At 46.0% G+C, this 26,083-nt stretch overlaps 1 pseudogene across 1 annotated transcript in view; it reads left to right on the forward strand.

Moving 5' to 3' along the window:
- The first annotated feature begins 31 nt into the window (after window positions 1-31).
- The window catches only part of LOC147112744 (BSD domain-containing protein 1-like), a 73,603-nt pseudogene continuing 47,551 nt past the window's right edge, over window positions 32-26,083 (forward strand). Inside the window, exons 1-5 of the transcript XR_015079564.1 lie at window positions 32-482; window positions 582-630; window positions 22,873-22,989; window positions 23,959-24,126; window positions 24,216-24,270. The product of XR_015079564.1 is annotated as a BSD domain-containing protein 1-like (transcript). The remainder of the gene's footprint in view (window positions 483-581; window positions 631-22,872; window positions 22,990-23,958; window positions 24,127-24,215; window positions 24,271-26,083) is intronic.

Consider the following 26,083-nt stretch of genomic DNA (forward strand, 5'->3'; position numbering starts at 1 on the left):
CCGCGCGGGGGGGCGGAGCCGCGACATTGTTGATGTGCGGGGATTCCCAGCACGTGACCTGAGTGTGAGCCCGGGGCACGCGCGGCGCCTCTTCGCCCACCTCAGTCAGCAGTGCTAGTTTTTAATGATCCAGCAACTGATTTTATATCTTTCTATGCTAACTTTTTTTAATGATAATTCATGCACAATTTCATTTATGTTAATTAGAATACATTCCAGCAATTTCGTGTAAGCTGCTCCCCACCGATAAGCTGATAATCAATGAGTTAGGAGCTCCAGTAAATTTGCTCTCAGTCAGGTAAAGCCCAGTATTTGCTTCCTTTCCCTTGATTTTTGCCACGGTGGCAATGATGCCGTGTTCTGATCGCGCAGCCTCCAGATCGCAGCGCGAACTTTCTGACCGCAAGCTTTGTTTTGGTCCAAACTGATGTCATACCACGGTTGTAACGTCGGGGATATAATACCTCCAGAATGGCGGATAGGTAAATATCTACTTGAAAATAGTTTATAAATTGAAAGCGACGTGAGGCAGCGCCATTTTATTAAAAGATTGAATTAACCTCTACTGATTCCCTTGGTAGGTGGTGGGGAGGTTGGATTCAGCAGAACATCGCAACAGCGAAAGCCAAGGTATGGCGTTTTTTAAATCAGATTTCCTGTAAAGCCTAGTAGAATGATGCATTAATTCGTGAGCTTGCTTTAGGGTTTTGACCAAATTAATTTTGCTAGTAGTTTTGTTAAGAATTCTAACACTGTCCATTCCACTATATACAGTTTGTGCTGACAGTTATCATTTTGTGTGTATTCCATAATAATAATAATCAACTTTATTGTCATTGTTAGTGCACAAGTGCAGTACAACGAAATGCGGCTCCCGAGAGTGTACATTTAGATTAAGACATTTAAACATTCAACATTCATTTGGCTTGTAATACATTAACATAAACATAACCATAATAAAGTGCATTGGCAGATGTGCAGGCTTTAGAGTTTATTTGTGGAGTTCAGTAGGATGATAGCCCTGGGAAAGAAGCTGTTCCTAAATCTGGTCGTACGGGTGCGAATGCATCTGTAGCGTCTCCCAGATGGCAGGAGGGTGAACAGACTGTGGCTGGGGTGGGTAGGGTCTTTGATGATGGTCCGTGACCTCCGTAAATAGCGTTTCTGATATATGTGCTCTATGTAGTCGGTAGCCGGGTGCCGGTAATGCGTTGGGCAGTTTTGACTACCCGCTGCAGGGCTTTCCGGTCATAGTGGCTACAGCTGCCATACCATACTGTGATACAGTTCGTCAGGATGCTCTCTATTGTGCAGCGGTAAAAGTTAGAGAGGATCAGGGGTGACAGGTTACATCCCTTCAGTCTCCTTAGGAAATATAGGCGCTGCTGGGCCTTCTTCACCAGCGAGGAGGTATTGAGGGACCAGGAGAGGTCTTCCGTGATGTGGACTCCGAGGAACTTAAAGCAGTCCACCCTTTCCACCACAGCCCCATTGATGTGGATGGGGGGGGTGACTTCCGCCTTTAGACTTCCTGAAGTCCACAATGGCCCAGTAATTCCTGTCGGGGGCTTGCCGCGCGTGCAAGCCCCCGATGTGCGCTCACCCTGCGCGCCGACATCTAAAATCTGGCCCGCAGTGGATTTCCTGTCAGTGGCCCGGTTCTGATGTCGGCGCGCTGTGCTAACCTGACCCAGCGGCGTAGTTAGTGCGATGTGCCGGCTGGGATCAGGTGAGCACTGTTCAGCCAATCAGGGGAGGGGAAACTTCATTCATAAGTTTGATAGTAAAGACTGTCAAACTCATGAAAAGTACTGCACCCCAAAACACTACTTAAACTTTAAATAAAATTTTAAAAAGCATCCCAATAATTAAATTAACTATGAATAACTTTAAAAAACTATTTTAAATAATTAATCAAATTTTTGAAAAAAATAAATTTTTAAAAAATAGGGTCTAAAACTAAACTTACCTTACTGTAGATTCATTAAAAATAATAAACCTGTGGAAAAAAAAATTCTAAATTGTACTAAAAGACCAATTACCTGTAAAACTAAGTACTTACGTCTGGTTTTTCCACGCGTAAAAACCGGAGGCCTTTACACATGCGCAAATCTGTAAAAATACAGGAAATTCAAGTCGCACGCGCTGCCCGATACCGCGCATGCGTTCAGCCTCTTAACCCCTTGGGTCAGAGGACAAGAAATGCCGGTTTTCAGCGCATGCGCTGTGCATGCTGAAAACCGACAATTCCTCCTGGCACACGCATGAGTACCCCGTCCTTACTCACGCGTTGTGACAGGAATTATTGGGCCAATGATTTCTTTGGTTTTCTTGATGTTAAGGGCCAGGTTGTTATCGGCGCACCACTTCACGAGATGCTGGACCTCCTCCCTGTAGGCTGATTCATCGTTGTTGGTGATCTGGCCTACTACCGTGGTATCATCCGCAAACTTGATGATGGTGTTGGAACCATGAACAGCCACACAGTCGTGGGTGAAGAGGGAGTAGAGGAGGGGGCTCAGCACACATCCTTGTGGGGCCCCCGTGTTCAGGGTCAGGGGGGGGGGAGGTGTGGTTACCTAATTTGACAGACTGGGGTCTGTTAGGAAGTCCAGGGTCCAGTTGCAGAGGGAAGTGTTCAGGCCAAGAGTGTGGAGTTTGGTGGCCAGCTTGTTGGGGACGATAGTGTTGAATGCTGAGCTGTAGTCTATGAACAGCATTCTGATGTAGGCATTGCAAGCGTAAATTGGAGAATATAGTGAATCATATCCTATTTCAGTGTTACTGATTCAATCTCTCCTCTTCTGCCTTGTCTGCTTCTATCTATCTGTTTCCTACATCTGATGCTTCTCACCTCTTAACTCTGCTTTTCTCTCTCTTTTTCTTTAGCTGCCACACCTTCTATCTCCCTACCTGAAAGTAAACGAGCCAGTTAGGTTTCTCTCTTCACCGTTGCTGCCTGACCTGCTGAGTATTTCCAGCATTTTCTGTTTTTATTTCAGATTTCCAGCATCTGCAGTATTTTGCTTTTGTTGAGCCAGTTGGGTGATGGTTGCAGAGAAAATACGGCCCTCAGCAGCTTCCTTCCACTATCCATTTATCTTCCTAGCACCACTTGTTCCTATCACAAACACTACTACTTAATCTTTTAACAACCCCTCAACTTCAGTGTAGAAACATAAAAGTTAGGAGCAGGAGTAGGCCATTCGGCCCCTCGAGCCTGTTCTGCCATTCAATGAGATCATGGCTGATCATCCAAATTCAGTACCCTGTCCCTGCCTTGATCCCTTTAGCCTTGAGAAATATATCCAACTCCTTGAATATATTTAATGAATTGGCCTCCACTGCCTTCTGTGGCAGAGAATTCCACAGGTTCACCACTCTGGGTGAAGAAATTCCTCCTCATCTCTGTCCTAAATGGCTTACCCCTTATCCTTAGACTGTGACCCCTGGTTTCGGACTCCCTGGCCATCAGGAACATCCTTCCTGCATCCAGTGTGTCCAGTCCTGTTAGAATTTTATAAGTTTCAATGCGATCCCCTCTCATTCTTCTAAACTCCAGCGGGTATAAGCCCAATCGACCCAATCTCTCCTCATCCGTCATTCCTGCCATCCCAGGTATCAGTCTGGTGAATCTTCGCTGCACTCCCTCCATGGCAAGAACATCCTTCCTCAGATAAGGTGACCAAAACTGCACACAGTACTCAAGATGTGGTCTCACCAAGGCCCTGTACAACTGCAGCAAGACATCTTTGTTCTTGTACTTGAATCCTCTTGATACGAAGGCCAACATACCATTTGCCTTCTTAACCGCCTGTTGCACCTACATGCTTACCTTCAGCGACTGGTGTACAAGGACACCCAGGTCTCGTTGCACTTCCCCTTCTCCTAATCTATTGCTGTTCAGATAATAATCTGCCTTCCTGTTTTTGCCACCAAAGTGGATAACCTCGCATTTATCCACATTATACTGCATCTGCCATGCTTCTGCCCAGTCACCCAACCTGTCCAAATCATACTAGAGTTTCTCAGTATCCTCCTCACAGCACACACGCCCACCCAGCTTTGTGTCGTCTGCAAACTTGGAGATATTACATCTAGTTCCCTCGTGTAGATCATTTATTTATATATATTGTGAATAGCTGGGGTCCTAGGACCGATCCCTGCGGTACCCCACTAGTCACTGCCTGCCACTCGGAAAAAGAGCCGTTTATTCCAACTCTTTGCTTCCTGTCTGCCAACCAGTGCTTTATCCAAGTCAGTACCTTGCCCCGCAATCCCATGTGCCTTAACTTTACATGCTAACCTTTTATGCGGGACCTTATCGAAAGCCTTCTGAAAGTCCAAATACACCACATCCACTGGTTCTCCCTTATCTATTCTACCAGTTACATCCTCAAAAGATTCCAGTAGATTAGTCAAGCACGATTTACCTTTTGTAAATCCATGTTGACTTTGTCCGATCCTGTCACTTTTCCAAGTGCTCTGCTATTACATCTTTTATAATGGACTCTAGCATTTTCCCCACTACCGATGTCAGGCTTACCGGTCTATAATTCCCCGTTTTCTCTCTACCACCTTTTTTGAATAGTGGGGTAACATTAGCTACCCTCCAATCCATGGGAACTGTTCCAGAGTCGATCAAATTTTGGAAGATGATCAGCAATGCATCTACTATTTCTAGGGCCACTTCCTTAAGTACCCTAGGATGTAGATCATCAGGCCCTGGGGATTTATCGGCCTTTAATCTGGTCAATTTCCCTAACACCATTTCCCTACAAATACTGATTTCTTTTAGTTCCTCCCTCTCATTAAACCCTATGTTCCCTGACATCTCTGGGAGGTTATTTGTGTCCTCCTTTATGAAGACAGAACCAAAGTATGTATTTAATTGGTCTGCCATTTCTTTGTTCCCCATTATAAATTCCCCTGACTCTGACTGCAAGGGACCTATGCTTGACTTCACCAATCTTTTTCTCTTCACATACCTATAAAAGCTTTTAAAGTCAGTTTTTATGTTCACTGCAAGCTTACTCTCATAACCTATTTTCCCCCTCTTAATTAATACGTTTGTCCTCCTTTGCTGAATCCTAAACTGCTCCCAATCCTCACGTTTACTGCTTTTTCTGGACAATTTATATGTCTTCTTGGATCTAATGCTATCCCTAATTTCCCTTGTTAGCCACGGTTGAGTCACCTTTTTTGTTTTATTTTTATGCCAAACAGGGATGAACAAATTCTGTAGTTCATCCATGCGATCTTTGAATGTTTGCCATTGCCTAGCCACCGTGAACTTTTTGAGTAACATTCCCCAATCAATTCTACCCAACTTGCGCCTCATACCATCGTAGTTTCCTTTATTTAAATTCAGGACCCTAGTCTCTGAGTCAACTACTTCACTCTCCATCTTAATGAAGAATTTGATCATATTATGATCGCTCCGACCCAAGGGGCCTCGCACAACAAGATTGCTAATTAATCCTCTCATTACATAATACCCAGTCTAAGATGGCCTGATCTCTAGTTGGTTCCTTGACATATTGGTCCAGAAAACCATCTCGTATACACTCCAGGAATTCCGCCTCCACAGTATTGTTACTAATTTGGTTAGCCCAATCTTTATGTAGATTAAAGTCACCCATGATAACTGCTGTGCCCTTATTGCACGCGTCTCTAATTTCCCGTTTAATGCCATCCCCAACCTCCGCATTACTGTTTGGAGGTCTGTATACCACACCCACTAACGTTTTCTGCCCCTTGGTATTTCTCAGTTCTACCCATACAGATTCCACATCATCAGAGCTAATATCCTTCCTTTCAATTGTGTTAATCCCCTCTTTAACCAGCAATGCTACCCCACCTCCTTTTCCTTTTTGCCAACCTTTCCTGAATATTGCATACCCCTGGATGTTGAGTTCCCAGCCTTGGTCACCCTGGAGCCATGTTTCCGTAATCCCAATCATATCATATCCGTTTACCTCTACTTGTGCAGCTAATTCATCCACCTTATTACGAATGCTCCTCGCATTAAGACACAAGGCCTTCAGGCTTGTTTTTGTAACACTCTTACACCTTTTAGAATTATTATTGACTGTGGCCATGTTTGATTTAAACCCTTGATTTCTCTGACTGCCACCTTTGTTTTTCTCCTTCCTTTCTTTTGCTTCTATCCTTGTTTCCCTTTCCTCTGTCTCCCTGCTCAGGTTCCCAACCCCCTGCCATTTTAGTTTAAACCCTCCCCCAGAGCACTAGCAAACACTCCCCCTAGGACATCGGTCCCGGTCCTGCCCAGGTGCAAACCATCCGGTTTGTACTGGTCCCACCTCCCCCAGAACCGGTTCCAGTGTCCCAGGAATTTGAATCCCTCCCCCTTGCACCATTCCTCTAGCCACGTATTCACCTGAAATATCCTTCTATTTCTACTCTGACTAGCATGGCACTGGTAGCAATCCTGAGATTACTACCTTTGAGGTCCTATTTTTTAATTTACCTCCTAACTCCCTATATTCAGCTTTTAGGACCTCATCCCATTTTTTACCTATATCGTTGGTACCTATATGCACCACGACAACTGGCTGTTCACCCTCCCCTTCCAAAATGTTCTGCAGCCGTTGTGAGACATCCTTGACCCTTGCACCAGGGAGGCAACATACCATCCTGGAGTCTCGTTTGTGGCCGCAGAAACACCTATCTATTCCCCTTACAATAGAATCCCCTATTACTATAGCTCTCCCACTCTTTTTCCTCCCGTCCTGTGCAGCAGAACCACCCACGGTGCCAGGAAGTTGGCTGCTGCTGCCTTCCTCTGATAAGCCATCTCCCTCACCAATATCCAAAGCGGTATATCTGTTTGAGAGGGGCATAGCCACAGGGGACCCCTGCACTACCTGCCTGCGCCTACTACTCTACCTGGTGGTTACCCATTCTCTTCCTGCCTGTGCAGCCTTTACCTGCGGTGTGACCAACTCACTAAACGTGTTATCCACGACCTCCTCAGCATCGCAAATGCTCCAGTATGTATCCACTCGCAGCTCCAGCGCCGCAGTGCGGTCTGTCAGTAGCTGCAGCTGGATACACTTCCCGCACACATGGTCGTCAGGGACACGGGAAGTGTCCCTGATTTCCCACACAGCGCAGAAGGGGCCGAGCTTTCCTGCCATGACTTACCCTTTAATTAATTTAAATTTAATTGAATAAGTCACACCAATTACACTTCAATTAAATGATATACTTAAGGGCCCTGGTTTACCAGCAGTCCCCGCTACACCACGACACTCTATAAACTATAAACCACAAAATTTAAGTTTGGAAAAAAGGAGAAAGAGAGAAATACTCACCAACCAATCACTTACCTGCTTTCTGGTAATGTCACACTTCGATTACTTTTTACTTCTCTCTCTCCCTCTGAGCTCGGAGATTGGTAAGCCTACCTGCGCCTCGCCGCCTCTTTGTATCCTCAGGCTCTGGCTCCACCCAGGTCCGTCGCCGCTGTGGGGCCTACCTATCTTCCCTTTGCACCAATGTGACTCAACTTAACCTTAACCCTTCATCACCTCTTCCCCCAAGTGGGTTGTAAGTCGTCGTACGTGTCTTCATACTGTTCCCTTTGGGGAACTGTATGAAGTGGTGGAAGGATTTCTGGCCGCGATTAACGCTCCTTCCGTGACCATAACCATCTTCGTACCAGCCATTAGGGTGGTTAGTCCTATGGCGGGAGGGTTTTACGGGCTCCCACAACCCATACGTGGGGGGGGGGGCCACCCACACCCACGGACGCAAGTATCCCGCTGGATGTCAACCCAGAATTTAGAGCCGGAGCTCCGACTCCACTTGCCGGGACTGTCTGGAGCGGGGTTCGAAACCCTACGCCTTCTGGCCCAGTGGCGGGGATGCTACCGCTACACCAAAGGCCCACTCCCGGGTTGTAAGTGGCCAGAGGTCACTCACCTAGTGCAAACATAGGCCATAGTTCCAAGGAATTTACTGAACAAATCAAACAATACTTTTTTCATCAATTCAGTTAAAGAGGGAGATTGTTGCAATATGCAAGCCTGTCGAACAATTTGATATAGAAGTTAAATCTCTTGGTTCATTGTTTCAATATTTTCACCATTAAACAAATTAGTTCCTCTTGTAATTGGAAAGCCCCTGCTAATTAATCAGTGAGCTCATCTGGTATTTAGGATAGACATTCAAACAGTAAAGTTAGAGTCTGAATTTTTTGTCTCTTTATCACAGAAAGATGCAGCACAGAAGGAAGCCATTCGGCCCATCATGCCTGTTCCGGCTCTTTGAAAGAGCTATCCCATTAGTCCCACTCCCCCGCTCTTTCCTCTTAGCCCTGCAAATTTTCCTCCTTCAATTATTTATCCAATTCCCTTTTAAAAGTTATTACTGAATCTGCTTCCATCTTCTTAGGCAGTCCCTCAGAACCGAGGATGACTTGCTTCCACATTAAAAATGAGTTCTCAGGTGACTGATGAGTCCAATGCGGGACCTACAGTCTCTGTCACAGGTGGGGCAGACGGCGGTTGAAGGGGTGCGTGGGTGGGGTGCTTGGGTTGATGTGCGCTCCTTACGCTGCTTGCACTTGGCTTCTGCTTGCTCCCGGCGAAGAGACTCGAGGTGTTCAGCGCCTTCCCAGATGCTTCTCCTCCACTTTGTGCGGTCTTGGGCCAGGGATTCCCAGGTGTCAGTGGGGATGTTACACTTTTTCAAGGAGGCTTTGAGGGTGTCCTTGAAGCGTTTCCTCTGCCCACCTGGGGCTCTCTTGCCGTGCCGGAGCTCCGAGTAGAGCGCTTGTTTTGGGAGTCTCGTATCGGGCATGCGGACGATGTGACCCGTCCATCGGAGCTGATCGAGCGTGGTCAAAGCTTCGATGCTGGGGATGTTGGCCTGAGCGAGAACACTGACGTTGGTGCGCCTATCCTGCCAATGGATTTGCAGGATCTTGTGGAGGCAGCATTGGTGGTACCTCTCCAGTGCTTTGAGATACCTGCTGTACATGGTCAATGCCTTTGAGGCATACAGCAGGGCGGGTATCACTACTGCTCTGTAGACCATGAGCTTGGTACCGGGTTTGAGGTCCTGGTCTTCAAACACTCTCTTCCTCAGGTGATTGAAGGCTGCACTGGCACACTGAAGGCGGTGTTGGACTTCATCTTCAACGTCTGCCCTTGTTGACAGTAGGCTCCCGAGGTATGGAAAGTGGTCCACATTGTACAAGGCCTTGTCGTGGATTTTGGTAATCGGGGGGCAGTACTGTGTGGCATTCTGAAGGGGGAGGGCGAACAGTCAGCGGTTGTGGTTCAGATTGGTACCAACGACATGGGTAGAAAGAGGGATGAGGTCCTGCAACAAGAATTTAGGGAGCTAGGTAGCAGATTAAAAAGCAGGACCTCAAAGATTGTAATCTCTGGATTACTCCCGGTGCCATGTGCTGGTGAGTATAGGAATAGGAAGATAGAGCAGATGAATGCGTGGCTAAAGAGTTGGTGCAGGAGGGAGGGCTTTAGTTTCCTGGATCACTGGGTCTGCTTCTGGGGAAGGTGGGACCGGTACAAGTCAGACGGGTTGCACCTGAACCTGAACGGGACCAACATCCTTGCGGGGAGGTTTGCTAGTTCTGTTGGGGGGGATTTAAACTAACTTGGCAGGGGGATGGGATACGGAGTGGAGCTATAGTAGGGGGTGATGCACAGCCAAATATAGAGGAAAAAACAAGTCCGCCTGGAAGGCAGAGCAAATATGTGACGGCACAAGGGAGTATGGCAAGGCTGGATGGCACTTATTTTAATGCAAGGAGTCTTGCGAGTAAGGCAGATGAATTGAAGGTGTTGATGAACACATGGGAGTATGACATTGTTGCTATCACAGAGACATGGTTGAGGGCGGGGCAGGGCTGGCAGCTCAATATTCCGGGGTATAGAATCTTCAGGCGAGACAGAGGGTGGTGTAAAAGAGGAGGGGGTGTCGCAATATTAACCAAGGAGTCAATTACTGCTGTAAGGAGGGATGATATCTTTGCAGGTTCCTCTAATGAGGCTATATGGGTAGAACTTTAAAAACAAAAAGGGGGCAAGCACTTTGCTGGGAGTGTACTACAGGCCCCCAAACAGTCAGGGGGAGATAGAGGAACAGATATGTAGGCAAATCTCAGAGATGTGCAGAAATAATAGGGTAATAATAGTAGGGGATTTCAACTTCCCCAATATTAACTGGGATAGTCAGAGTGTGAAAGGCTTAGAGGGTGTGGAATTCTTAAAGTGCATCCAGGAGAGCTTTTTGAGCCAGCATGTAGATAGTCCTAAAAGAGAGGGGGCAGTACTGGACCTAATTCTAGGGAATATAGCCGGGCAAGTGGTAGAAGTGTTAGTAGGAGAACATTTTGGTGACAGTGACCATAATTTGGTGAGATTTAAGGTAGTCATGGAAAAGGACAAATATGGACCGGAAATAAAGGTTCTAAATTGGGGGAAGGCCGATTTTTATATGACAAGGCAGGATCTGGCCAAAGTGGACTGGGATCAGCTACTTGTAGGAAAATCCACATCAGAGCAGTGGGAGTCTTTCAGAAAGGAAATAGAGAGAGTACAACGGCAACATGTTCCCGTAAAGGTCAAGGCTGGGACCAACAAGCCCAGGGAACCCTGGATGTCAAGGGATATACGAGAATGGATTAGGAAAAAAAGGGAGGCTTTTGGCAGATACAAAGGACTAAAAACAGTGGAAGCCCTAGAGGAGTATAGAAAGTGCAGGGGGGTACTTAAAAAAAGAAATTAGGAGAGCGAAGAGGGGGCATGAAAAAACACTGGCGGGCAAAATAAAGGAAAATCCCAAGGTGTTTTATAAGAATATTAAGGGCAAGAGGATAACCAGGGAAAGAGTAGGGCTCATTAGGGACCAAAGTGGCAATCTGTGTGTAAAGCTGGAAGATATAGGTGAGGTTTTAAATGAATATTTTGCATCTGTGTTCACTATGGAGAAAGACGATGTAGGCATCGAAATCAGTCCGGGGGATTGTGATATACTTGAACAAATTAGTATTGAGAGGGAGGAGGTACTAGCGGTTTTAGCAGGCTTAAAAGTGGACAAATCCCCATTCCCAGACGAGATGTATCCCAGGCTGCTCTGTGAGGCAAGGGAGGAGATTGTAGGGGTTCTGACACACATTTTCAGAACCTCTTTGGCCACAGGGGAGGTGCCAGAGGACTGGAGAACAGCTAACGTAGTACCATTATTCAAGAAGGGTAGTAGGGATAAACCAGAGAATTACAGGCCAGTGAGCCTAACATCAGTGGTAGGGAAATTATTGGAAAAAATTCTGAGGGACAGAATTAGCCTCCACTTGGAGAGGCAAGGATTAATCAAAGATAATTAGCATGGCTTTGTCAGGGGGAGATAATTTCTGACCAATTTGATTGAATTTTTCGAGGGGTTGACTAGGTATGTGGATGAGGGTAGTGCAGTTGATGTAGTCTACATGGACTTCAGTAAGGCTTTTGACAAAGTCCCGCATGGGAGACTGGTCAGGAAGGTAAGAGCCCATGGGATCCAGGGCAACTTGGCACATTGGATCCAAAATTGGCTTAGTCGCAGGAGGCAGAGGGTAATGGTTGAAGGTTGTTTTTGTGACTGGAAGCCTGTATCCAGTGGTGTACCACAAGGATCAGTGCTGGGTCCTTTGCTGTTTGTAGTGTACATTAATGATTTAGATATGAATGTAGGAGGTATGATCAGTAAGTTCGCAGATGACACGAAAATTGTTGGGGTGGTAAATAGCGAGGAGGGAAGCCTCAGGCTACAGGATGATATAGACGGGTTGGTCAGATGGGCAGAACAGTGGCAAATGGATTTTAACCCTGAAAAGTGTGAGGTGATGCATTTTGGGAGGACTAACAAGGCAAGGGAATACACAATGAATGGTAGGACCCTAGGAAGGACAGAGGATCAGAGGGATCTTGGTGTGCATGTACTTAGATCCCTGAAGGCAGCAGGACAGGTAGATAAGGTGGTTAAAAAGGCATATGCCTTCATTAGCCGAGGCATAGAATATAAGAGCAGGGAGGCTATGATGGAGCTGTACAAAACGCTAGTTAGGCCACAGCTGGAATACTGTGTGCATTTCTGGTCGCCACACTTCTCCGCCATGCTTTAGTGCCTCGGCGGGGATTCCATCTGCTCCTGAGGCCTTGTTCTTCAGTTGTCGGATGGCCTTTTTAACCTCATGCCGGGCTGAGGTTGTGCCGAGATGGTGGCGGGTAGCATGCTGCGGGATTGAGTTGAGGACACTCGCGTCGAAGACAGAGTCTCGATTAAAGAGATCTTCAAAGTGCTCCTTCCAGCGGGCACTGACTGCCTCTCTGTCCTTGATGAGTACCTCTCCGTTCTTGGCCCACAGTGAGGTAGGACTTTGGATGCTTGGGCCATAGATGGTCTTGACTGCGCTAAAGAATCCACACACGTCGTGGTTGTCGGCTAGCTGCTGGATCTCCTGTGCTTTCTCCACCCACCATCTGTTCTTTAGGTCACCAGTTTTTTGTTAGACCTCGGCCTTCAGGCGTCTGTAGAGCTGCTTTCTTGCTCTCGAATTCTGTTGCTGTTTCCAGATCAGGAATGCCTTGCACTTGCGGCTTATTAGCTCCTGGACCTCCTGGTCATTCTCATTGAACCAGTCTTGATGTTTCCTGGTCGAGTGACCGAGCGTCTCTTCACAGGTGCTGATTATGGAGGCCTTGAGTGCAGATCAGGCGCTGTGGGCACTCTGTGTCTCTGCATCACTGGGAGACGTCAGGTTGTTTGTGAGGCGCAGGCTGAATAGGGCCTTCTTAGCGGGGTCTTTGAGTGCTCCAGCGTTGATTTCCCTGCGGCATTGTTTCTGTTGCCGCCGCTGTTTTGGGGCTACATTGATGGAGATGACAGAACGGATTAGGCGGTGGTTCGTCCGGCAGTCGTCCGCTCCTGTCATGGCGCGGGTGATGCGGATGACCTTGTGGTCCCTCGCTCGGACAATGACGTAGTCCAGAAGATGCCAGTGCTTGGAGCGAGGGTGCTGCCATAAAGCCTTGTACTTGTCTCTGACGGAACAAGGTGTTGGTTATGACAAGGCCATGTTCTAAGCATTTCAACAGGAAGAGGGTACTGTTAGAGTTGGCTTTTCCAACCCCCTCTCTGCCGATCACACCTCCCCAGAGGTCTGTGTCCTTTCCAACTCTGGTGTTAAAGTCACCAAGGAGGATCAGCTTGTCACCCATTGGGACTCGGGACAGGGATTGTTCGAGGCTGGAGTAGAATTCCTCTTTGGTCTCGTCTGTGGCTTCCAGTGTTGGGGCGTACGCACTGATGACCGTAGCGCACTGGTTCCGGGCTAGGGTGAGACGAAGAGTCATGAGGCGCTCGTTTATACTGCTAGGGGAGTCTCTGAGACGCCCAACTAGTTCATTTTTTATGGCGAAACCTACCCCATGGAGGCGGCGTTCTTCTTCAGGTTTGCCTTTCCAGAAGAAGGTGTAGCCACCGCCTTGCTCCTTGAGTTGGCCTTCTCCTGCCTGCCGGGTCTCACTTAGGGCGACGATGTCAATTTTGAAACATCTGAGCTCCCGGGCAACGATAGCAGTATGGCGCTCTGGTCTGTCACTGTTGGGGTTGTCCATGAAGGTCCTGACGTTCCAGGTCCCGAACTTCATTTTAAAGGGTGGAAGATGCCTGTGCGTGAATTCTTTTAACGTGGGGTGGCCGTTGCACACAAGCTACTACACGGGCTTGACAGAGCAAGGTCTTGGTCCAATGGCAAGAGGATCCAAGACGATTGGAGACCAGGCTCTACTACAATGGCCTAGCACACACACACAAACATAATGGTACTGTCCTCCTCTCTCCTTCCCACAGGTCCTCTCTGCCTGGGTTTCGTAGGATGCATTGTGGTCCTCCCGACCTCGCTGTTGGCCCGTGCCGCACCTTCCCTGGGCCCCAACCCTGCTGTTGGCCCGTGCCGCACCTTCCCTGGGCCTTGACCTCGCTGTTGGCCCGTGCTGCACCTCCCCTGGGACCCGACCCCGCTGTTGGCCCGTGCCGCACCTTCCCTGGGCCCCGACCCCGCTGCTGGTCCACGCTGCGCCACTGCTAGGCCTTGACCGCGCTGCTGGGCTCGTCCTCGCTCCTGGGTCCCGGCCTCGGACATGAATGATGTTGTCTCTCACGGGACATTTTCGTGATCCCTGGCCCCAAGCTCCACTCGCAATCCACTAGTCACTAGATTATCAGTCCAGTGGAGAAGCGTAGTCTTGATGGCAGAGAGGTCTGGGAATTTGGGAGCTAAGTTTAAGTGAAGAGCCAGTGCTGACTGAGAACAAAGAACAGGCATGGTCGGGGGATGGGCAGTGAGCTCGGGTAACTTTAACCTTGCAGCTTGAACTTGCAGTTCGGGATAAAATGCACCCACTATTAGAGCCAGGGGAACTTAAACAGCAGACGAGAGGAGACTGGGGTGGGGGGGGCGGGGTAAGAGCAAAGGATGGCAACGGCTGGCAAAGGAGCTCCCTAGGGAGCTGCCAGTCCAGGAGCCATCTTGTACACCCTTTAAGGGAGTGCATTTCAGATCATAACAACTCGCTGTGTAATTTTTTTTCCCCCTCATGTCGCCTCTGGTTCTTTTGCCAATTACTTTAAATCTCTGTCCTCTGGTTACTGACCCTTCTACCACTGGAAACAGTTTCTCCTTATTTACTCTATATCAAAACTCTTCATGATTTTGAGCACCTATCAAATCTCCCCTTAACCTTCTCTGCTCTGAGGAGAACAACTCTAATTTCTCTAGTCTCGCCACGTAACTGAAGTCTTTCATCCCTGGTACCATTCTAGTAAATATCCACTGCACCCTCTCTTAAGGCCTTGACATCCTTCTTAAAGTGTGGTGCCCAAAATTGGCCACAATACTTCAGCTGGGGCCTAAAGTGTTTTATAAAGGTTTAGCATAACTTCCTTGCTTATGTACACTATACCTATGTTTAAAAAACCAAGGATCCTGTATGCCTTTTCAACAGCCGTCTCAACTTGTCCTGCCACCTTCAAAGCCTTGTGTACATATACCCCCAGGTCTCTCTCTTCCTGCACCCCCTTTAAAATTGTACCATTTAGTTACCTCTCCTCATTCTTCTTACCAAAATAAATCACTTCACACTTCTGTTAAATTTCATCTGCCATGTGGCTGTCCATTTCACAATTTATGTGCTCTCCTGAAGTCTGTTATTATCCACCTTACTGTTTACTACATTTGCGAGTTTCATGTCATCTGCAAATTTTGAAATGATGTCCTGTATACCCAAGTCCAGGTCATTAATATATCAAAAAGAGCAGTGGTCCCAACACCCACCCCTGGTGGACAAATAAACCGCTCACCACTACTCTCTGCTTTCTGTCCCTTAGCCAATTTTGTATCCACGCAGCCACTGCCCCTTTAATCCAGCTTCAATTTTGCTCCCAAGTCTATTATATGGTACTTTATCAAACGCCTTTTGAAAGTATTTTTTTTCTGACGCTAATCTATGACTGAAAAGGGTTTGTGGCATGATTTTTAGCATTTTTTGTTACTAATCTAATTGGCACAATGACATTCCTAATGCAATCCTGCTTTATTTATACTATATGAAGCACAAAGATAAGCAGGAGAAATGGGATGCAAACATGTCGCGTTACAGTAGAGGATTGGACTGACCCACCATTACCCTTCCAACCAATGTCATTCCACATATGCCACTACTACTGGGTACAGCCTCACGATGTCCACTGGTCTGGGTGACAATAGACCCGAAAGGAATTTGCGGTGGATAATAACAGTGAAATGAAAACGTTTGCGGTTATTACCCCTTTGAAACTGACCGCAGCTTCAGGATGTAGCGCGTGCGCATCTAAACACAGAAATCCTGAAGTTGCGGTCAGTCATTCACTGCTCCAACACTGGCTGCACTTTGCCCCTCCCTCCCCACCTTAGCTGGCAATCAGTGTAATCAATTAAATCAATGAAACTGACAAACTTGGGCTTTTCCGCGGTAATATCACTGTTAAATACCCCATTAAAAGTTAGGCCTTGTTGGATTAGATGTAACTGGCATTTTAACAGCATATTGACTGCTAAACAAACGTTATGGCCCTGAAAAAATAATTTTAATTGTGCGGAGTGTCAAATTTCTCCATTATGATAAATAGTATAATTTTTAAGAAAGTTGGGAAAAAAAAGTAATATTTTTTTAAAGTTTGTTCATATTTATTTCAGGATTACCTTTTCTCCATGTGAGAGCCCAATCTTTGTTTGGCTCTCTTAACATTTTTAAAAAGTCCGGATAAAAGCAACTTCTTCACTTCCTGGTTCCCTGTCTCTGGGAATTCTGCATTATGTAGAAGTGAACTTCTCCACACTATCCATTATCTGCTGAAGGTTGCTTTGCAGTCTCCGATGATACTGCAATCTTTGTGGTTAAATAGCATCCTTATTTTAAAAGATCTCCTGAGGACTGGATCCATATTATCATCATCTGAAGAAGGACACAAGCTGGCTCTCCAGGCAGCAGACTCCTGCTACCTCATGCTCTGCATCACCCAGTGCACTCTCCTCAACCTCACCCTCCAAATCTCCTGTGATGGATTTACCTGTGTAGTGTCCGTGTGTTGATAAAGACACTGAAGACAGGAGTTGGTTCATAGGTATTTACTAAGCAAAGTCTGGGGGGTGGGGGGGGGGGGTTTCTAAAGGATATACACAATACACAGGCTTATATAGCCCAAGTGGCAATTACCGGCATTACGCACACCTGGGGCTCTTAAAGGCACATACACCACAATTCCTCCCCTTTTAGCTAACCAGTACATCATATTTTAAGTAATTATTAATTACATGTTATATGCAAAATAATATACATTGCTGTAATTAATTAATTATAAGTTAGTCTCTCAGGAGGCTTCCTGACTCGGTCCGGATAACGCCTCGGGGGTGTAGTGGTTTCTGGTGGTGTAGTAGGTTCTTCTGGCAAGGCTGATTCGGCTTGAATGCCAGTGTCGGGTTCATCGGGTTCCAGTATCACCGGATCGGAGGTAGATATGGGTATCTCTACTTCATCGTTAGATGTATAGAGTGGTGGTGTAGGTTGTCCCTTTTCGGATGACTTTATGATTTGGTCAGCATGGCGCCTTATTATGCTTTCTCCGATGTCCACGGTATACATCAGTGGTCCTAGTCGTGTGCAGATAGTTCCAGGCTGCCATTTCTCGGTACGGTAGTCCCGGGCCAAAACTTGTTGACCTATCTGGAAGGTTCTAGTTGGCCTTTCATTCATGCCTTGAAACTGCCAGTTCTCCACGTCCCTTCTGATGTTGGGCTTGACCAAATCCAGCCGGCATCTTAGGTTTCTATTGAAGAACATCATGGCGGGAGTTTGGTTGGTAACCATATGTGTTGCATTCCTGTATGCGAATAAGAAGTTATCCACCTTGTGCTGAAGTTTTATGTCTTCATTACCCATGGCCTTTATGGCCTTCTTGAAGGTCTGGACAAACCTTTCAGCCAATCCATTGGTGGCGGGATGGTATGGGGCGGACGTGTAGTGCTTAACCCCATTGTTTTTTAAGAACTTTCTGAATTCTTCGGACACAAATTGCGGTCCATTATCAGAACAGATCTGTTCCGGCAGCCCATTCCTGGCAAATATGGTCCTTAATACTGTGATGGTTTTTTCCGTGGTGGTGGAGGACATCTTTATTACCTCCGGCCACTTGGAGTGTGCATCAACCGCGATTAAGAACATTGAGTCCATAAATGGACCAGCAAAGTCGATGTGTACCCTTTGCCAGGGAGATGAGGGCCACTCCCATGGATGTAGAGGGGCTTGTGGTGGAGCGTTTTGGACCTTTTGGCATCCTAGGCAGCTCTTGGTCATTTCTTCGATGTCTCCATCGATACCTGGCCACCATACAAACGCCCTGGCTAGGTTCTTCATTTTCACTCCACTCAGATGCCCCTCGTGAAGCTCCTTTAGCACTTTATCCTGGAGTTTGGGTGGAATCACCACTCTGGATCCACACATCAAGGTTCCTCGGCACACTGACAGCTGTTCTCTTCTTTGCGAGAATGCTGGCAACAGTGGTTCGCCATGTGCTGGCCATCCCTTCACTGTTAAATCGTAGACCCGTGAAAGAGTCGGGTCATTTCTCGTTTCCCTTTCAGTGGCAGAATTTGTTACTGGTAGACATTCCGCTATGGTAGAGTGGAACATCTCCATTGGGTCTACTGTAGGTGCTTCTTCTACCATTGGCAACGGTAGGCGCGATAAACCGTCAGCATTCCCATGCTGTTTTGAACCTTTGTATTCTATGTTGTATTGGTGTGCCCCTAGAAAAAGGGACCACCGCTGTAGCCTTTGTGCTGTCATAATGGGAACACCCTTTTTAGGGTTGAATATGGAGATGAGGGGTTGATGGTCAGTCAACAAGGTAAATTTTTGTCCGTGTAGGTAATGGTTGAATTTCTTTACTCCCCATACCAGGCTGAGTGCTTCCCTGTCGATTTGGGCATAGTTACGCTCAGCTGAGTTCAATGAGCGTGACGCAAAAGCTATCGGCCGTTCCGAGCCATCAGGGAATTTATGCGATAATACTGCTCGTATGCCGTAAGGGGATGCATTGCACGCCAGTCTGATTGGCAGTGATGGGTTGCAATGAGCCAAAACTTCTTTGGATGTGATTAAGTCTTTGCATTTATGGAAGGCATTTTTGCAGTCTTCGTTCCATTTCCAAATTACTCCTGTTTGTAGCAGTTCATTAAGAGGGTGTAGAAGAGTTGATAAGTTCGGTAAAAATTTATGATAGTAATTTATTAATCCCAGGAACGACCTTAATTGTGAAACATTTTCAGGTGCTGGGGCTTTTATGACTGCCTCAATTTTTTCAGGTGACTTATGCAACCCTTCCTTATTTATTATGTGGCCACAATATGATATTTGATTTTGGAAAAATTCGCACTTGGGGCGATTTGCTCGTAGGCCCCATTCTCTCAGCCTAGTGAGCACCTGCTCTAAATTGGCAAGGTGCTCGTTGTCATTTTCTCCTGTTACAAGGATGTCGTCTAGGTAGCATTGAGTCCCCGGAATCCCTTGGAGGACTTGCTCCATAGCTCTTTGCCAGATAGCTGGAGCGGATGCTACTCCGAAAACCAGTCGATTGTACTGGTACAGACCTTTGTGTGTATTTATCGTGAGATGTTTTTTAGAGGCCTCTTCAACCTCCATCTGTAGATATGCCTGTGCCAAGTCAATTTTGGTGAAACGTTTCCCTCCGGATAGTGAGGCGAAATTATCTTCTATCCTCGGAAGAGGATACTGTACCATGTGAAGGACCGGGTTTACCGTCACCTTGAAGTCTCCACAGATGCGAATTTTTCTCTGTTCTTCAGATCCATCACCCTTCAATGCTTTCTTCATGACTGGGACGATGGGTGTTGCCCACTCGCTCCAATCTATTTTAGATAATACGCCTGCCTTTTCCAAATTCTCCAGCTCTGCCTCGACTGCTGGACGAATTGCGTATGGCACCGGTCTTGCCTTAAAAAACTTGGGAATTGCTGCATCTTCCACTTTTATTGAGGCGGTGATGCCTTTCAAGGTTCCTAGTTTCTCTTGAAATACTTCCTTGGCGTTGGCCACGATGTCTTTCAATCGTTCAGGTATGACGTCATCATCATTTTTTTCCTTACTGGTCACCGTCAGTGCCTGAATGGAGTGCCAGTCTAAACGTATTTTTCTGATCCATTCACGTCCCAACAGCGGTGGACCACCATCTTGTAGAACGTATAAATACAACTTCTGTATTTCCTTGCCATTGTATACAACAGGCACCCTTATTTTTCCTTTGGGGTATACTTTCTGCCCCGTATATGTTTTCAAGATAATGGATGTATCTTTTAAAGGTATATGCGGAAATAGCCGCTCGTAATCCCGTCGATTTATGACGGTCAGAGCTGATCCTGTATCTAGCTCCATTTTAACTGGGGACCCTGCTATTGTGAGGGTAACCCAAATGGTCTGGTATTCTTCTTTGGCAATTACATTATGTAATTTGAGAGAGCTTAGTCCCTTGTTCCCGGAGTCGCTATCGCTCTTCTGGTCTTCGGAGCTACTGTCCGTCATCATTTGTACCTTTCTGTGCTTTTCCTTATTGATTCTTTTCCCGTTAGTGGATTTTTTATTTTCAGATCGGCACACACGTGAAATGTGTCCCATCTTTCCGCATCGCCTGCATGCTTTTTCCTTGAACCAGCAGTCCCTCTGGTCATGGGTGGATCTGCCGCAGCGATAACATCTCTCGAAACCCCGTGTCATTTCATGGGTGCCGAAGTCCTGTGGGCTTTGCTGTATCTTTGCAGCTCCTATTGCACTGAAAGCCTTGTCCAGTGTTAAATCTTTTTCAGAAGATACCTTTTTTTGTGTTTCTACACTTAGGGGATCGCAGATGAATTTGTCACGCAGAGAATCTGCCAGTCCTGCCTCGAATTGGCAGTGTAGGGTATCAACAATCTCCTCAAAATTCTTGTCCATCGGTTCGGCTGGAGTGATTAAGTTTCGTAACAGCTTGTATGTCTTTGCGCCCATTAGATCCAGAAGCACTGAAGCTTTTTATTCATCTTCTATTCCATTTGCGGTGCAATATACCTCCACTCTTTCCACATATGTGGTCCAATCCTCTATCTTGTTATCAAAAACATCAATATTGCCAAAATTAGGCTCTGTTTCGCTATCAAAAGCATCAATATTGCCAGACTTAGGCATTTCAGAAAAGATATGGCGCTTCCCGCGCTTTTTTTTTCTGTAGCAAGATATGGCGCTTCCCGCACTTCCCCGCCGCTGCTGCCGATAGCAACGCTGTTTACTGCGGTTCCCGTTCTCTTTATGTTTTTTAAAAATTTACTGTTGGAGACTCGTTCCCGCCGGAGGTCTGAACGCTGACCTGCTTGCCGCGCCGGCCGTCTCCCGAGTGCTCCTTCCCAGTCCGTTATTGCTTGCCTCCGATTTCGCTGCCTGTCTCAGCTGTAGAGCCCGCCGCTGGAGCCCCAGCCTGACGCCCAGGAAGGATTAGCGCAGTACCTGCCACCAGCTTGGCCAGCTGGTGAAACTACAGCTTCTCTCACTTCCTTGAGTCTTCTGGATGCCGGAGGAATCAATGTCCTTGAGGTGCTGCCGAATTGCCGGTAAGTCCGTTTCCACTTCGTCGCCACTGTAGTGTCCGTGTGTTGATAAAGACACTGAAGACAGGAGTTGGTTCATAGGTATTTACTAAGCAAAGTCTGGGGGGGGGGGGTTTCTAAAGGATATACACAATACACAGGCTTATATAGCCCAAGTGGCAATTACCGGCATTACGCACACCTGGGGCTCTTAAAGGCACATACACCACAACCTGCACTCATGCTTTGCATAATTAGAGATAGACATGGTGGGTTTTGTAAATTAGAAGGTTCCTCCGGCTCCCTGTCTCCTGTGTCTGTCACCTGTGGTACACCTAATGAAGTAGAAGGGGAACACCTGTTACAGTGAGAGGCTGCCTTTTCTGGCCGGCCTTCCAGCTACCACCCTCTGTAAACTTGAGCTCATCCAAAAATCTGCTGCCCATATCCTAGCTCGCACCAAGTCCCACTCACCCATCACCCCTGTGCTTGCTACATTGGCTCCCAGTCCGGCAACGTCTCAATTTTAAAATTGTCATCCTTGTGTTCAAATCCCTCCATGGCCTCGGCCTTCCTATCTCTGTAATCTGCTCCAAGCCTTTGACCTTCTGAGATCAATGCATCCTCCGATTCTCATTTCTTGAGCATCCCTGATTTCTTTCACTCCCCATTGCTGGCTGTGCCTTCAGCTGCTTAGGCCCAAAGCTCTGGAACTCCCTCCCCAAACTACTTCGCGCCTCTCTCCTCCTTTAAGTTGCTCCTTAAAACCTACCTCTTTGACTAAGCTTTACCTGTCACCTGTCCTAATATCTCTATGTGGTTCAGTGTCAAATTTTGTCTGATAACGCTCCTCCTGCGTCTTGGGATGTTTTACTACATTAAAGGCGCCATATAAATGCAAGTTGTTGTCGATGGCAGCTCTTCAACTATAGTTAACTGCTGCCTGAATGATCTGGAATTATTGTTCAGTATTTGCTTTGAAGACAATGAGCAAATGACTAGGATGAGAAACAAAATAGAGCAGAAGTTTAGTACAAACTTTAAGCTGAGATGAGATTTCCGTCTTCATATTCCTTGGCAATGTTGTTTGTGCTTATATGGTCACGCAGCAACTGTCATGGGAGGAGGAGAAAGAATCTCTTCTGCATTTGCTCCAGTAAGATCTCAATTGCCACATCTGAAAACTGTGACACCCTACTGCTAACATGAATATTTGTAGAAACGGTTTAAAATTTAGGTCCTTTGCTTTTGCAATCAGAAACCGGCTCACAGCTGCATTTGATTTCCTGCTCACTAATCAGCAAGCTCCCAATGATAGACATTATTGATGTCTGGAGTTTGTTCATATATTGCAAATTAGGCTGAATCATAAACAGAGGTAATTTCTGCGTCGTGGCTTCATGTGTGCTAAGATTGCACTGTCAGCATGTACCCAGATGGAGGCTCCAAAGAAAAATCATAGCTCACATGTTATTGTACAAAAAACAATTGTATAAGTTCTGGCTTTTTGATGGCATTGCCATCCTGTCCACTGGTGGAATAAGAGTGTTGGCAATGTGCCATGTCTCAACTGCAGGGAGTATAGTTGTTCATATTGAAACCATGATTTCAAATTTGTGTGTCATAGGGTTAACGCTATCACCTTTTAATTTTTTTTAAATTCACAGTCTGCAAAAGCTGTGGAGTTTTTGAAGCGCGATCTGACTGAATTCACTCAGGTTATCCAACGTGATACTGTGACTACTATTGCTGCCACAGCTTTAGCATTCAAAGAAAAACTAAATGTGAGTATATGCCCTATTATTATAATTTAGACCACATGCCAAGTTCCTGAATCTGTATTTGTTACTAAATGTACTATTTTGTTTACAAGGAAGTATAAACATATTTAGATAAAGCTGTAGACACCATCAATTTCCTTTAAGGGAACTTGTTTCTGTTCATTTTGCTTTAATAGCATTGCATGGACGTATCCCATAATAGGACGTAAAAATATATCCCATTATTTATGCTCTTTGGATGACAGCAGTTTTAGTTACGCTAAGATTTCAGTAAGTAAACTACAGGAAACTTTGTGCTATCCGGCACCGACGGGACCGAGCTCTTGCCGTTCCCTCAAAACTGCCGGACACTCCAGCGCTAATGTTGAAAGATACGGAAGCTTTTGAGCTCCATATCTGCCAACAAACCCTGTTGCTTACAGCTTCTAAACAGTCCAAGCGTCTCTAGCGTCTCTGTAGCTTAGCAACAGCTTCAGCGAGATCTTGCAGAGCTTGACTGTTGAGGAAAAAAGCAACGAGAGGAAAAAAGCAACGAGAAGAAAAAAAAACTAACGAAAACGGCTCCTGATTTTTGCCGGTGGCTCGAGCATTCCGGACAGTTAGCCTCCGGATAACACAAAGTTTCCTGTAATGTGACTATGGTACAGTTACAATGCTTTCCAATAACACAAGATAAAATGTAATTTGATTTTTCAGAATTTATATTCCAGCAACAATGCAATTGCAAATTTATGAATCTGAGTGTTAAAATGTGGAATGATACCTAACCTGAATCCAAAAAAGTATGCAAAATCTTTCAGGCATCAAGTTCACTGATTTCCCTGGGCTTATATAATCTTAAATAAACTCTCGAAGTAAGTTGCTGTCAGTTTTTCCCCCGTGTTCTAGTAGAATCAGAGACCCATGTTACTACAGTAATTACAAACTGCAGAATTATGCTGAAATTATTTTGGTGATTCTCTTCTCTTCCAGGTTGAGGAGCCCACAGAAGGAGGCCAGAAGTTCAGTAAGGGGCTTTCAAGCTTGCTTGGAGCCATCTCTGAAGCACTTGTTCCTACAGTGGAAGAATCAGTCACAACTCATGTGAAAACAGTAAAGGACATTCAGATGAGAATTAATGAGCCATACGATGGTGTTAAGGTAAGTTAGCATATAATGGCCAAATGTGGAGTGGAAGAACAAAAGAGTTAAATCTGAAATGGTTACCTTTTGACATTTCTATTTGACAGGTTCGACTCTGTAACCTTCAGGCTGATCCGGCAACATACTGCAGTAAACCAGATGGTAAGATGTAACGAAATGCTGTAATCTGCGTTAGGGAGCTGCAAACAAAAACTGCTTCCAAAACATTTGGTTTCCATATTCTAACTTTTGCATCATGTCTCTTTATGTACTAGATTATTTTACGTAGTGACTCCTCACAAATGCTTAAATTATGCATTTACATATTGGCCCAGAAATTAGGTTCGGGGGCTTGCCGCGCGTGCAAGCCCCCGATGTGCACTTACCCGGCGCGCCTGCCGTTCTGCTCCCGGGACGCTTACAATTCCTGTTTTCAGTTGATTACTCCCAGGCAGTGTCTGACGTCACGCCGCCCAAGAGTGCAGCCAGCGCGAAGCCTCGAGCGCGGAGTCTAAGTTAGACACGCCCCTTGAGGGCTCCTTAACATAGGCCACGCCCCCAATTTTTAACACAAGCTGCAAAGCAATTTTACATGCAGAGCAGCATTTTAAATAAATTTTTTGTATTTTTATTAATCTTTAGGTAACTTTTATAAAGTTTTAAATACTTTTACATTATTTTGAAGAATATAAAGTAGTTTTAAACAGAATTAAAGCGTAGTTATTTTGATGAGCCGGCTGGGATCACGTGGGCACTAGGCAACCAATGGGAGGTTGCAAAAGTTCATTCATGAGTTTGATAGTAAGAACTGTCAAACTCATGAAAACTCAGGGCGCCCAAAACAGCACTTAAACTACAAATAAAAGTTAAAAAAACATCCCACTAAATAAATGAGCTATGAATAACTGTAAAAAAAACTATTTTAAACAATTAATCAAATTTAAAAAAAAAAAAATTTTTTTAACAAATCGGGTCTAAAAATACACTCACCTTACTGTAAATTCTTTAAAAATAATAAACCTGTGGAAAAAATGTTCTAAATTGTATTAATAGACCACTTACCTGTAAAACTAAGCACTTAGGTCTGTTTTTTTCAAGCGTAAAAACCGGAGGCCTTTACGCACGGGCAACTCTTTACAAAAAAACGAATTTCAGCGTGCACGCGCTGCCTGATACGTCACACGCGTTCCGCCTCTTAAACCCTTGGTTTAGAGGACAGGAAATGCCGGTTTTCAGCGCATATGCTGTGCATCCTGAAAACTGGCACTTCCATCGGGCCCACGCGTGAGTACCCTGTCTGTACTCACGCGTTGGTACCGGAATTACTGGCCCAATGTGTCAGTACTGTTCAGTTCCATGCATCATGTCTGGAAAGCTTCGTTTTACTTCACTCAGTAAACCACTGTTTCTTGAGCTGAAGTAAGATCTAAATTCCAATCTATTGCTGGTGTGTTTCAATCTTTTGGGTGGTTGAAATGCAGGTGTACGCGGTGGGCAAAACTAACTTAAATAGTGCAGGACACTATTGCTTCTGTGGTCATGAAGCAGCTATGAAGGAAAAAAGCATAAATTAGCACTAATGTCATTCGGGTGTGTGAGTAAGTTCCCAATGTGCATCACAGTGGAAATTGGCAGAATGTGTAGCATGGAATCTGAGAACAGTGCAGTCCCTATATTTGCTAATAAAATAAAGGCACCACTGATGGCTGTTGTCTCTCCATAAGTAGGGCAATGGAAAAATGTGTACAGCCATTAATTGGGGCAGTGGTGGGGGGGAGGTGCACGGGCGCAGGGAGAGAACAGTTTGCATGCTGGACTATTAGGCCTAGAAATTCAGTTGGTAGCGCCAGCCGCTAGCGCCTTAAGAGGGCGATAAGTGGGGCGCGAAGCGGCTAGCGCCCGGGGGCGGCGCGATCTGCGCCTCTCGCAAACTTGAGTGAACATTTAGCGGCGGCGCAAAACCGCAACGCCCGCT

The sequence above is a fragment of the Somniosus microcephalus genome, chromosome 9, assembly GCF_052327205.1.
Source record: "Somniosus microcephalus isolate GS21.2 chromosome 9, FLI_Smic_1.0, whole genome shotgun sequence".
Classification (NCBI taxonomy): domain Eukaryota; kingdom Metazoa; phylum Chordata; class Chondrichthyes; order Squaliformes; family Somniosidae; genus Somniosus; species Somniosus microcephalus.